The sequence below is a fragment of the Schistocerca gregaria genome, chromosome 3, assembly GCF_023897955.1.
Source record: "Schistocerca gregaria isolate iqSchGreg1 chromosome 3, iqSchGreg1.2, whole genome shotgun sequence".
Taxonomy (NCBI): Eukaryota; Metazoa; Arthropoda; class Insecta; order Orthoptera; family Acrididae; genus Schistocerca; species Schistocerca gregaria.
Genome location: NC_064922.1, coordinates 706,176,617 through 706,190,838, shown reverse-complemented (window position 1 = coordinate 706,190,838; position 14,222 = coordinate 706,176,617).

The window sequence follows — 14,222 nt, the reverse complement described above, 5'->3', positions numbered from 1 at the left end:
GTTTTACCGAGACTAACCAACAGAGGCAACGAAATATTAAACATTATCCAGCTATCAAGTCAGTTTAAAATACAGAACCATTGATGTACAGCAGTGTAATGTAGGACAGCTTTTCGTGTAATAGGAAAAACTGTGTACGTTTTTAATCTCTTCTGATGTGGACGAACAGTGGCCGGACTGAATTCGAGTCTCGGTCCTGCACGAAGTTTTAATCTACCAGGAAGTTTCATATCAGAGCACACTTCGCTGCAGAGTGAAAATCCCATTCTGGAAACTTGGGTAGCTGAGATGATAGAGCACTTGACCGTGAAAGGCAAGGTCCCGAGTTCGAGTCTCGATGCGACACACAGTTTTAATCTGCCAGGAATTTTCATATCAGCGTACAGTCCACTACAGAGTGAAAATATCATTTTTGAAGATTAGTAGTTCTGAAGACAGGTAAAGTACAGTAATTACTAACTGAGTCCGCTTAAAAAAAAAAAAAAGCTTCTGAAAATACAGAACAGTTCATGAAGCAAGAGTTAAAGAATCGTTCACAAGTTGCAAATACTCTGTTGAGCTCAGATGAATTGGGAGAGGCACCATTCACGCAATAGATACAACGTTATCGTAAGGGGAAAACGGAAGATAATAATTTCTATCTTCCAGGCCTGTGTCAAGAAATAATACATTTTTAATCCTCATGGCGATTCGTAGTTAGATGTCGTGCAGTAAGTAAAGAAAACCGTGAAGCTTATGGAAATGGTAAGTGAAAGTAAAAGTTACGTACTCCATTTTTGGGGTCCACGTTGTTAGTTTAATTAGTGCTGTTGCGGTCGAACGTCATTTGAACTACAAATCCGAGCTTTGTTTGCCGTTAGTCGTTATATCTCGCACTAATCCAATTTAACGATGCAATACCCCATCAAGCGTTTTCTTCTTTTGCTACGTTTGAGAGATATTCCAGCCACTAGAACATCTAGGTCATGCTAGTATTAGTAGCAGTAGCAGTATTAATGTATTTTGGTACTACTGTAGATCACTTTTACAAGGGTACGGATATGTCACGATATTACAGTTTGAGAACAGCAATAATAACCTAGTTCTTACATACAGACATTTCCATTCTTACAAGTCTAATTTGACAGGGATGGGACAGTTGGTTGGTCTTTGCCTTATAGCGGGAACCATCGCGGAATTTGTCTGAATTAATGTGGGGAAATGAAGACAAACCTAAATCAGGAATGCCGGATGATGAATGCAGCCTCCACCCTCCCTCTGAACGTGAGGCCATTCTGTTTAAAATAACGGTTGCTTCCTTATTCGCTTTACGAGTAGAGTTTAATAAGGTTTGAAAAAAATTTGCTTCATAATGTAAACGGCTAGCCTTAAACTATTAATTCACTTCTCACTACCAGTTACTGCACACATTACACTCATATTTATCATACCGCAACACTGAAATCAGACACCTGTCTCCATTTTGGGTACCATACATTCACATTTTCTAGCCTGAAAAACTGGCTCATTATGTATCCATAATGAATGAGTTATTGAGATCAAAAAGAAGAAGTTGTTTCGGGTGAAGTTTTTCCAGAAATATGAGAAAAGAAGGCGGAAGCATAATGTGATACTGACATGAGAACTGATATATTTTTGACTATCGTTATTACTATTTATATTTGTTTCGGTTTTTACCAATTACATAGTATGTGCTCTCGGAGTTATCCGTCTGTTCATAGAATATATTCCATTAAAAATGGTTCAAATGGATCTGAGCACTATGTAACTTAACATATGAGGTCATCAGTCCCCTAGAACTTAGAACTACTTAAACCTAACTAACCTAAGGATATCATACACATCCAGGCCCGAGGCAGGATTCGAACCTGCGACCGTAGCGGTTGTGCGGTTCCAGACTGAAGCGCCTAGAACCGCACGGCCACATCGGCCAGCTACATTCTATTATACAATGGGTTGCTCAACAGGCACTTTTAACTGCCTTTCGTAATAAGTTTTATTTAGTAATTTCTTTGATCTCCTTGGATAATTTATTGTACAATTTTATTCCTTCGTAGAAATTCTGTATTAAGTATTACGTTTATTCTTTCGTGGTGAATGGAAATTCAACCTACGCTCTTGTTCCAAGCTAATAGACAGAGCGGTGTGCGCAATAATTATCAAATTATGTATTTGTTACGCTTTCTATAGCGGTGACATCTGCATTCAATTTAACAGTGTCATTTTCCTACATTCAATTAAAGTTTATAGCATTCTTACCAACTATTCTATAAAGAGGTATTAATTTAGTGTGGCATACATACGAGTTCCTCTGTTATATATTATAGCAGCTTTTTTCTAATTTATATTGTCAAGTATTTCCAATATTAATACTGTCTAACATTACGCAAGAAATGACTTGAATACAGACGCATTATTCCTTTTTTCTCATTTACGTCAGTAGTAAGCCAGCTGGACAAACCTCATCGTAGCCTTCTTCGGTGCAATTACCCTGTATTCTACAAATAAGAGTAATTACGCGTATGATGTTAATAGGCATCGGGAGAAACATCAAATAGCTCCATAGAGAAATTTAACAGTGGTAATTATTAAACAGCTGACAGCATACAATCAGGTTATTTGTCTTCGCTCTAGTGGATAGCTAGTGGCGGAAAACTAGAGCAAACGCTACAGATCACTAACCACAGTTGGCGGCACTGATTATATTCAGGCTGATATCACATTTTACTATTTGCATGACTCACAATGAACAGAATAAAACCTATGCTGGTGATTAGTTCTTGGAATGAATATATGAAATTACAACCCTTGTCAGAATCATTAAGCGGTACAGTTAGGCACACCAAACAAAAATCCGCGAAACTGGTAGACTGAATAAAGTGTGGTTATGATATTTGTATCGGAGAAACTGGTGTAGGGAATGCTGTATAAGGTACTCAGGAAGGAAGATGATCGCAAGTTTGTTCTTTTTAGGTGTGCGTTCTGCATCGGGAAAAAAGGGTAGGGTAATTTATTTTTCCATTATTTATGCAACGGGCACTCAACATCGAAACTTTCAATACACACATACATTTTTTGTGATGGCCTGTCCAAAGTTCACTACGCAATTCTCTTCAGTAAGCTAGTCAGCTTCGTCATACATGTTAAAAGCTTCCAATTGGTGTGTGACTGCACGAGCACCAATTGATAAAAAACGAGGCGTGTTTTTTAAGTAAGTACCGTTTTGAAATCAAAAAAGGCGTGCTAACATATCTCAATAATTTTAGTTTTACATGAAAGCCCGTACCTTAACATACTTTTCTACATTATTTCCGTCAATATTAAGGCACTTCCCATAACGTTATACCAGTTTTAGAATACCCTTCTCCTAGAAGCCTGCCGCCTGACTTGTTAACCACCGCATCACCACTGTTTTGACTTCGTCATCGTCTTAAAGACGCTGACTGCCCAGGTGTTTCTTCAAGTGCAGGAACAGATGGTAGTCACTGGGCGCAAGGTCAGGGCTGTACAGAGAATGATCTAGAGTTTCCCATCGAAAAGATGAGATGAGATCTTTTGTCTGATTCGCCACATGTGGACGGGCATTGTCTTGCAGCAAAACGCTGCACTTGCTCAACTTCCATGGACTGTTGCTTTGATTGTGGTGTGACGTAGGCCATGTTTCATCGCCGGTAACATTTTGCTTAAGAAATCATCACCGTCGTTGTGGTATCGCTCATTGAAAGACAATGCACTCACACACACAAAATGGGACTCGTGGTCACTCACACACACACACACACACACACACACACACATAGTTCATTATTTGGTCAGTTTTGAGAAGCGCACCAGAAAGCGTTGAATATGCGGAGGAAAGATAGAAAATTAATATGCACAATATTACTCCAATCATCATAACCTGAAATAGCATTTAAGCAAAACATGATTCAATGAGAGAATAAATTGACAAGCATTAGAACTGTTTCCGTCCGTGTACTGGCCGTATGAACCCATGTATTGTGTCGCTCGTCTTCGAGACTACACGCTGTCTTGTAGTCGGAACATACTGCCACACTGTCACTTGTTATTCCAACTGCACACGAATTTTTGGCTGAACGGCGGAGTAGTGTCACGATGTCAGTCTGGGCCAGGAACTAAATTTCTCATTGCAAGTGTGGTAGATTCTCATAGTCACCTGGAGAGAACAGTGTGTTTATGTGTTACGGGTTGGGTTGAAACGTAATGCAAACAAGCTTGTGGGTTGTTGACGGATTTACTTTCAGCAGCAGGCACAGATCCGATTCACAGTGGAAACTGGAAAGAGCAGTGTGCCTCCATTCCTCGATGTGGAAATATAGAGAAAAGCTGATGTCTCACACAGCAAAAGAGTGTAAAGGAGAACTACTAGTACTGACAAATACCTACTCGTCACAGCCCATTATCGCGCAAAACAGAGGAATTCCTCGCAGCACATGCTTGGAGACCACACCGAATCACTGAAGTAAGATATTGGAAGGAGCTACTGCAGAAACTGCGATCCTATTTCAGAGCAAATGACTACGACAGCGGAACAATAGGAAGCTGGTGTCTTCGAAGTACGATATCAAGTGTACACATAAACTTAACGCATCAGCTGAGAGTGTGCAACAGTTTATTGTGGTGTCACGGGGCGTCCTATTAGCCACAGTTAACGGAAATCAAGCAACGTATAAGGACTGGTTAACACAGAAAGTCTGTAGTGGTTGAACATTACAATTAGTGCTGCAAACCTGCCTCCAAAATCCAATCATCCGCTCGAAATTGTGTTCAATGATGTTCATAAGGAATAGATAACATTCCATCAGAATTTCTAAAATCATTAGGGGAAGTGGCAACAAAACGACTATTCACGTTGGTGTGTAGAATATATGAGTCTGGCGACATACCATCTGACTTTCGGAAAAGCATCATCCACACAATTCCGAAGACGGCGAGAGCTGACAAGTGCGAGAATTATCGCACAATCAGCTTAACAGCTCATGCATCGAAGCTGCTTACAAGAATAATATACAGAAGAATGGAAAAGAAAATTGAGAATGCGCTAGGTGACGATCAGTTTGGTTTTAGGAAAAGTAAAGGCACGAGAGAGGCAATTCTGACGTTACGGCTAATAATGGAAGCAAGGCTAAAGAAAAATCAAGACACGTTCATAGGATTTGTCGAACTGGAAAAAGAGTTCGACAATATAAAATGGTGCAAGCTGTTCGAGATACTGAAAAAAGTAGGGGTAAGCTATAGGGAGAGACGGGTTATACACAATATGTACAACAACCAAGAGGGAATAATAAGAGTGGACGATCAGGAACGAAGTGTTCGTATTAAGAAGGGTGTAAGACAAGGCTGTAGCCTTTCGCCCCTACTCATCAATCTGTACATCGAGGAAGCAATGATGGAAATAAAAGGAAGGTTCAGGAGTGGAATTAAAATAGAAGGTGAAAGGATATCAATGATACGATTCACTGATGACATTGCTATCCTGAGTGAAAGTGAAGAAGAATTAAATGATCTGCTGAACGGAATGAACAGTCTAATGAGTACACAGTATGGTCTGAGAGTAAATCGGAGAAAGACGAAGGTAATGAGAACTAGTAGAAATGAGAACAGCGAGAAACTTAACATCAGGATTGATGGTCATGAAGTCAATGAAGTTAAGGAATTCTGCTACCTAGGCAGTAAAATAACCAATGACGAACGGAGCAAGGAGGACACCAAAAGCAGACTCGCTATGGGAAAAAAGGCATTTCTGGCCAAGAGAAGTCTACTAATATCAAATACCGGCCTTAATTTGAGAAAGAAATTTCTGAAGATGTACATCTGGAGTACAGCATTGTATGGTAGTGAAACATGGACTGTGGTAAAACCGGAAGAGAAGAGAATCGAAGTATTTGAGATGTTGTGCTATAGACGAATGTTGAAAATACCGTGGACTGATAAGGTAAGGAATGAGGAGGTTCTACGCAGAATCGGAGAGGAAAGGAATATGTGGAAAACACTGATAAGGATGACAAGGAGAAGGGAGAGGATGATAGGACATCTGCTAAGACATGAACTGTAGAGGGCAAAAACTGTAGAGGTAAACAGAGATTGGAATATGTCAAGCAAATAATTGAGGACGTAGGTTGCAAGTGCTACTCTGAGATGAAGAGGTTAGCACAAGAAAGGAATTCGTGGCGGGCCCCATCAAACCAGTCACTAGAATGATGACCAAAAAGAAAAAAAGGGCCAGTGGACGAACGCAATAATACTACACTATTTACATTCTGACCGTGGTACTGGCCTGGTAATAAGTAGCTCAACCTGGACAGTACCTGGACCTTCAGTTTCGTAAACAATAATGAAACCTTGTCAATCCTCAGGAATATTGCACTGAATATGACAATGGGTGCAGAAATCCACAATGAAACAGTGCAAGATTATAAGTTATACAATGCTAAAATTTTTCATCTGAAAAATTGTTATAAAACCGCCTGACAATATTTAAAGTACTAAAACATATCAGCATATATCAGTATAGTAAATATTGCAAAATAAGCAACGGCGTATATCCAGAACAGTAATCTGCTGCCTCCACCTACCCCAAAAGTAATCAAGCTTAATTAAAACATCTCCTAACAGTGAGTCCCTTAGAGGCATATCAGTTCCATAAAGGGAGGATTAATAAGAAGGTGAAAATAGAACCTCAGACTAACAATATTTCTGTTGTGCAGGCCTGTGGCTAGAAATAATACATTTTTAATCCTCGGCCGGATTCATAGTTCGATGTCGTGTAATAAAGAAAACAGTGAAGCTCATGCAAATACTAAGTGAAAGTAAAGTAACATACTCACTTGAGTGACATGCGTGTTTAGATGGCCCTTCCGTAAACGATAGCGAAGTACTTAAAAAAAGAGACAGTCTTTATACTGTCAACTATCACAACTAACTACGCTGACGTCCAAAATTAAAGCAACAAACCACTATTTCCACGTCACGTGTCTGATTCACGAAATAATCATACAAACTGTCAACAGGTGTCCGTACGATCGCGTACTGCACGGGAGATGACATTCTGGTAAATGGACAACTACGTCAGAGATGTTGTCAGAGCACCTACCAAACGGGGTAGTGTTTGCCGGGTGGTACTCATCCACAATCACTCTGTACACACTCAGGATAGTGTTTTCCGGGTAGTGCCACATCCACAATCGCTGTGTAGACGGTCACAGACGGTGCAGTATAGCACAGAGAAGACGCCTACCAGGCTCTCTAAAGTGAAGGGCCATGGATGAATGGAAGCAGGACAGTCCCAAAAAATGTGGCCCGATGGCTTAGCGTGAATCTTTCTCTTGTTTCTCGGATGTTCCGACAGTTTATAGAGACTGAAACTGTATTCCTAAGACGAAGGTGGCACCGACCACGTGTAACATCAGAAAGATGTGAGGGCACAACGGTACCGTCTTAGTACTGCACGGCAACCGGCATCTGACTTCGCAGCATCCAATGGACGTGTTGTAGAGAGGCAAATGATGTAGTGAAGGCTTCGGCAGAGTAACCTTTACTGTCGGAGACATGCTGTAAGTAGGCGCATTTTCACTGAAGGTGGACCAATGTTCTTTTTACAGAGGAGTCCCTATTTCATCCAGACAGTGATTCTCGACGGCTTTGCAATGGAGGGAACGCGGGACACGATTTCTGGACCCAATCATTATGGAAAGATATTGATATCGAGGATGATCCCTAATGGTGTGGGCAGGGGTTATATTGACCACTCGAACACCTCTTCATGAAAGTGTACGGTAAAATCGGCAAGCTTTAACTGATGTCAGACATCATGACGAGATCCTGAGCCCTCATATGAGGCTATTGCGACGTGTTGTGTGCTCAGAGTTCGTACTGATGGACGATAGTGCTCTACCTCAGACAGCATGCGCGGTTGACATTTTCTTGGGAACGAAAGATATTGTCCCCTAGGCGTGCCCTGCTCACCATCCCGATTTGAATGCCGTTGAGCACGTCTGCGATGCACTAGGGAGACGGGCCGCATCACGTCAGCATCCACCAACCACTCTCCAAGACTTGCGAGCAGTGCTGCAGGAAGAATGGGCGTTATTGCTCCAATATGAAATAGATGATATTATTCACAGCACGTCCCGTTGTTTTTCTGGCCTATATTGGTGCCAGTCACACCCTATACTGAGGGCATTAACCGGTTGTCGAAGTGTGTGTGTAAATCCGTTAAGGTGGGAGAAATGAAGAACATTTTTGTCCACCGTTATGCATGTTCCAGTTGTTTACTTTCTTCGTATTGTCTTCCTTACTATCAACGAATTATATTTTATTGTGGCCAAATAAACCCAACCTTGCAATATTTCGGTTTCGTTGCTTTAGTTTTGGACAACAGCAAATTAAATTTTCAGCCAATTTAATCTTTACTAATCTTATCAGCAAATACAGATACTTCTTGCTTATATGGACATGACACGAGTGACGTAATGAAGTACTGAAAACTTTGAAAGTAAGGTAAGTGAAGGAACACCACAAGCTGCATTACTAACAATCATACGTTTGACTGGTTTGTGCTAATGTTTTCAAATATGTGTTTATATATGCCAAAGATCTCCTGGATCCAGCACGGAAGCGATATGAACAGACACGAAAATCACTGCAGAAATGCAGCAATGTGTCTGGAGCAAAAGTAGAAGAAACAGAAGATCAGAAAGATTATCTGCTTGAAAATTTTTCATTCCCGAGTATATAATTTTTCTTTCACTTTCTTAATTCAAGCAGAAACGGAAAAGAGTGAGATCTTTCATCTTCTATTAAGTGACTATTTTAGTTTGACTGTGTCATTTCTATGTTTTAAACATGACTACCTGCTTACAGCCAAACCACAGAAGAGAATGACAGCAACGTATGATGCCGCACTGCTGGCACTGAATAACATTTGAAGAAGCGCTGAATTTACAGAGGAAAATCTTTTGTAAGCTTCACAAGCTTCGTATTTCACAGATCGTCTGACAAATGACCTTTTTGCATGGAATATCACAGATTCTTTTGTCTCTTGGAAACATATATGGCTCTCTACTGAGCTAACTCTTTAAGCGGGCAGTGCAAAAGTATCTCAAATTGTGAAGTACGGGAGTGGTATCGAGAGCCAGCTTGCTGATTTTTCTATGACATAAGCAAGCCTACACTTAAAATTAGTTATATATGACAAATGTTATTCAACGAACGATCATTCCCGTAGCTTTGGACTAGGAACAATTTAATACTAATATCGTTTAAGGTGACCACTGTTATGAAGATGCCTAACGAAATGTAAAGTGCTGTTGCAGGTGGTGAGGGCTACAAATAACACTTACTTTCTGGAACAACCGCATTAGACACAACCCTGTCCTGACTTCTGTGGAGGCCACATTCGTGGCCCTCTAACATGTGGTGCAAGCAAGTGGCTGCCAGAGGTCGAAACGTCTACTTCTGATACCACAGCCACATGTCTACAGCATCAGAAACTGACGTAGACTATTTTGATTGCTACAGATTGCTGTTACTCTCTATGCGGTGAGGTGTGTGTATTTTGCTGGTATCTCTTTTTGAGTTTCTTTATTTGTCGAAAGGACATACGTCGCACTTTGGAGATTACTTATGCTAAACTCTAGGAGCATGCGAATCTTGCTGTGTATGGTATCGTAGGGAAGTCTACCTGCGGCCTACTGTGAGCTTTGAGATTTGTGTGGACTCATGTGGCCATGTACTAAGGCAGCCCCAATGACTTGGGTTATTTGTAGGAAGCACGTCAGTACGCAGAGTCTGGTTTGGTGCAAATATGTAGTCTGTCCCTTGTTTGTGTGTTGTGGGTACAGATTCCTCAGTTTTTCTCTGTATATCGTCAGATGGAGGTTACGCAATTGCCAGAAGTGTGGCGACTTTATGCGATACCGTAAAAGCCTTTGAACGGGCAGGCAGCCATGTGGTTGTTAACTATAGCTGAACAGATAGAAATGAATGGTGAATTACTAAAGAAAGTAGCAGCATTATAAGCCGTTGGAGGGGGAGTGCAATCTGATCCAGGGGAAACGGAAACCTTGTTCAATATACCTGTTCCTTCTTTGATCCCACAGCAGCTAACCTGTTAACTCCTTTTTCGGGAATGTGAAGTACGCCTCTAAATTGACAAAGTGGTCAGATACCATATACATACGGCTAAGTTACAGTTAGTAGGTGACACAAAGACGTACAATCTATTTCATGAGACCCCGAGTATGGTACAGAAAATTGATGAGCTGGCTAACGAACTTCGAGAGGTCTAAGGAGCTGCAGTCATGGACTGTGTGGCTGGTCCCGGCGGAGGTTCAAGTCCTCCGTCGCGCATGGGTGTGTGTGTGTGTCTTTAGGATAATTTAGGTTAAGTAGTGTGTAAGCGTAGCGACTGATGACCTTGACAGTTAAGTCCCATAAGATTTCACACACATTTGAACATTTGCTAACGAACTTGCCCAACACTCTCGTAAACAGTGGGTTGTGGCAGAAACACAGTGAATGTGTGCAGTCCATCTTCGACAGAATCATGAAGACCAACAAAAAAATATGTAAACTAACAAAGAACGCAGAGACTCAGAGAGTTATCCTGTATGAGATAGAACGAGTCTTTAATTATACAGGGTGTTACAAAAAGATGTGGCCAAACTTTCAAGAAACATTCCTCACACACAAAGAAAGAAAATATGTTATGTGCACATGTGTCCGGAATCGCTTACTTTCCATGTTAGAGCTCATTTTATTACTTCTCTTCAAATCACATTAATCATGGAATGGAAACACACAGCAACAGGAAGTACCAGCGTGACTTCAAACACTTTGTTACAGAAAATGTTCTAAATCGTTAGCGAGGATACATGCATCCACCTTCCGTCGCATGGAATCCCTGATGCGCTGATGAAACCCTGGTAAATGGCATATTGTATCACAGCCGTCCACAATACGAGCACGAGGAGTCTCTACATTTGGTACCGGGGTTGCGTTGACAAGAGCTTTCAAATGCTCCCATAAATGAAAGTCAAGAAAGTTGAGGTCAGGAGAGCGTGGAGGCCATGAAATTGGTCCGCCTCTACCAATCCCTCGATCACCGAATCTGTTGTTGAGAAGCGTACGAACACTTCGACTGAAATGTGCAGGAGCTCCATGGTGCATGAACCACATGTTGTGTCGTACTCGTAAAGGCACATGTTCTAGCAGCACAGGTAGAGTATCCCGTATGAAATCTTGATAAAGTGCTCCATTCAGCGTAGGGGGAAGAACATGGGGCCCAATAAAGACATCACCAACAGTGCCTGCCCAAACGTTCACAGATAATCTGTGTTGTTGACGTGATTACACAATTGCGTGCGGATTCTCGTCAGCCCATACATGTTGATTGTGAAAATTTACAATTTGATCACGTTGGAATGAAGCCTCCTCCGTAAAGAGAACATTTCCACTGAAATGAGGATTGACACGTAGTTGGATGAACCATTCGCAGAAGTATAACCGTGGAGGCCAATCAGCTGCTGATACTGCCTGCACACGCTTTACATGGTACGGAAACAACTGGTTCTCCCGTAGTACTCTCCATACAGTGACGTGGTCAACGTTACCTTGTACAGCAGAAACTTCTCTGACGCTGACATTAGGGTTATCGTCAACTACACGAAGAATTGCCTCGTCAATTGCAGGTGTCCTCGTCGTTCTAGGTCTTCGCCAGTCGCAAGTCATAGGCTCTAATGTACCGTGCTCACTAAGACGCCGATCAATTGCTTCGAACGTCTTCCTGTCGGGACGCCTTCGTTCTGGAAATCTGTCTCGATTCAAATGTACCGCGCCACGGCTATTGCCCCCTGCTAATCCATACATAAAATTGGCATCTGCCAACTCCGCATTTGTAATCATTGCACTGACTGCAGAACCACGTTCGTGATGAACACGAACCTGTTGATGCTAAGTACTGATGTGCTTGATGCTAGTACTGTAGAGCAATGAGTCGCATGTCAACACAAGCACCAAAGTCAACATTACCTTCCTTCAATTATGCCAACTATCGGTGAATCAAGGAAGTACAGTGGATACTGACGAAACTAAAATGAGCTCTAACATGGAAATTAAGTGTTTCCAGACACATGTCCACATAACATCTTTTCTTTATTTGTGTGTGAGGAATGTTTCCTGGACGTACCTTTTTGTAAGACCCTGTATTTGTCAGGGATATTTCTGTTGACAAGTCCGAAAGATTCAATGGGGAAAACCCCAATCACAGAGAACGCATCTGAAAGGGATGCCGCCAGACGGAGTGTTGTGAGCGTGAAGAGGTGGGACGTATGGTAAGTGATTACCGGGGCGAACAACTGTATAAGCGTCTTTACCAGATAGGGTTACCGGAGTACACCAAGAAAGTTCACCACGTATGTATTGTCGTAAAATAGGACTCAGGATACAGGATTTTGGGTGGACATAATTAAAACAAAGGCGTATTTCATTGCGACGGAATCTTCTCACGAAATTTTAATCACCGACTTCCTCCTCCGCATGCAAAAACAATTTGTTGCCGCCAACATGTACAGTGTGATCCGATCATCATAAAAAAGTAAGGGAAATCAGAGCTCGGACGGAAAGATATACGGGTTCGTTTTGTCCGCGAGCTGCTCGAAATTGGAATAACAGAGAATTATTGTGAAGGTGGTGCTAGGCACTGAAGTGTGAATTGCAGAGAATCCATGTTGATGTAGATGTGGGTGCAGAAATAAGCGTTCATTAAACTGGAAGGGTGTGTCACCCAACGGTTGGCATTCCCAGTGGAATGTAGTATTGCAGAAACGTATACAGAGACGGTTCAAATGGTTCAAATGGCTCTGAGCACATTGGGACTTAACATCTCAGGTCATCATTCTCCTATATTTAGAACTACACAAACTTATCTAATCCAAGGACATGACACACATCCATGCCAGAGGCAGGATTCGAACCTGCAACCATAGCAGCAGCGCTATTCCGGGCGGAAGCACCTAGAACCGCTCGGCCACACCGACTGGCTACAAAGGAGGAATGCTTCTTATTAGACACAGTAAACTGTAGGGGATATAAATTTTTGATGGATCAGGTGCTTATGTGTTCGTCATCAGTCTGGGTCTCTTAGGCAGAAAGAGACTGAGGTTTGCATGTTACATGTAATGTGTGGTAGGTGACTGTGACCTGACACCACTGGGGACAACGCCGCTCAACTTCAGTATTCAGACTAAGAGTTTAAAGAACATATGGAAATATTGCCACATGTTGTTGAGGGTCACCGCGCTATCGTAGTGCTTGATTTTCTTCATAAATATCAGTGAAACGAACGAAGATTTTATGGTCCTGGTTAGTCTGTAAATTTAGGATGGACGAAGTGAGTCTCCGAAAGAGCTGATTGCTAGTTTAGATGTCCTAGAGGAGGATGATAAATTCTCAGGAGAGGAGGACCCTTGCCGAAAGCAAATGTCAGCTTGTCAACATTATGTGGGATACTGAAGTAGTTACGAGGAAGTGATAAGAAGTCCTTGGTAGAGTTATTACTGCTGTTTACTGATTAATTCAATCCAAATGGCCCATTACAAGGAATGGCGGTCACTCAGCACGGAATCCCGATGAGAAACAATACACAGGTATATAGTAAACCATAGAGGGTCCCGAGATACAAGCAACCATTGACAGAAGAATTTATTGACCTGCAGCTGGCTGATGGGATTATTTAACGTAGTGACAACCCATGTGATGTACCAGACGTCCTGGGCCGAAAAACATCATTCAATGGCGCTACAAAATACAGATTTTGTGGTGATTACCGGTACCTTCAAGCAAGAATTATCACCGATGCATTTTTGACATTTGATTTGAAGAGAGGATGTCATTAACTAAGAGTAGTACCGGAGGACCGGCCTAAGAAGAATTTCACCGTCCCCTGCGGCCATTACCAGAAATGTTGAATGCTGTTCACATTCATGAATGCACCAGATACTTTCCAAAGATTGTTGGATGAGGCACAAAGAGGCTTAAAGGCGAAATTATCCATGGTCTACCTGGACAACATCATAGTGTTTTGAAGAACAACGAGGAACATAAACTTTGGGTGGACGAGATGACTGACTGAGAAAAGCATGGCTCGCACCGAGTATTTATAAATGTCACTTTGTTGTAGTAGCAGTCGAAACAACGCCCCG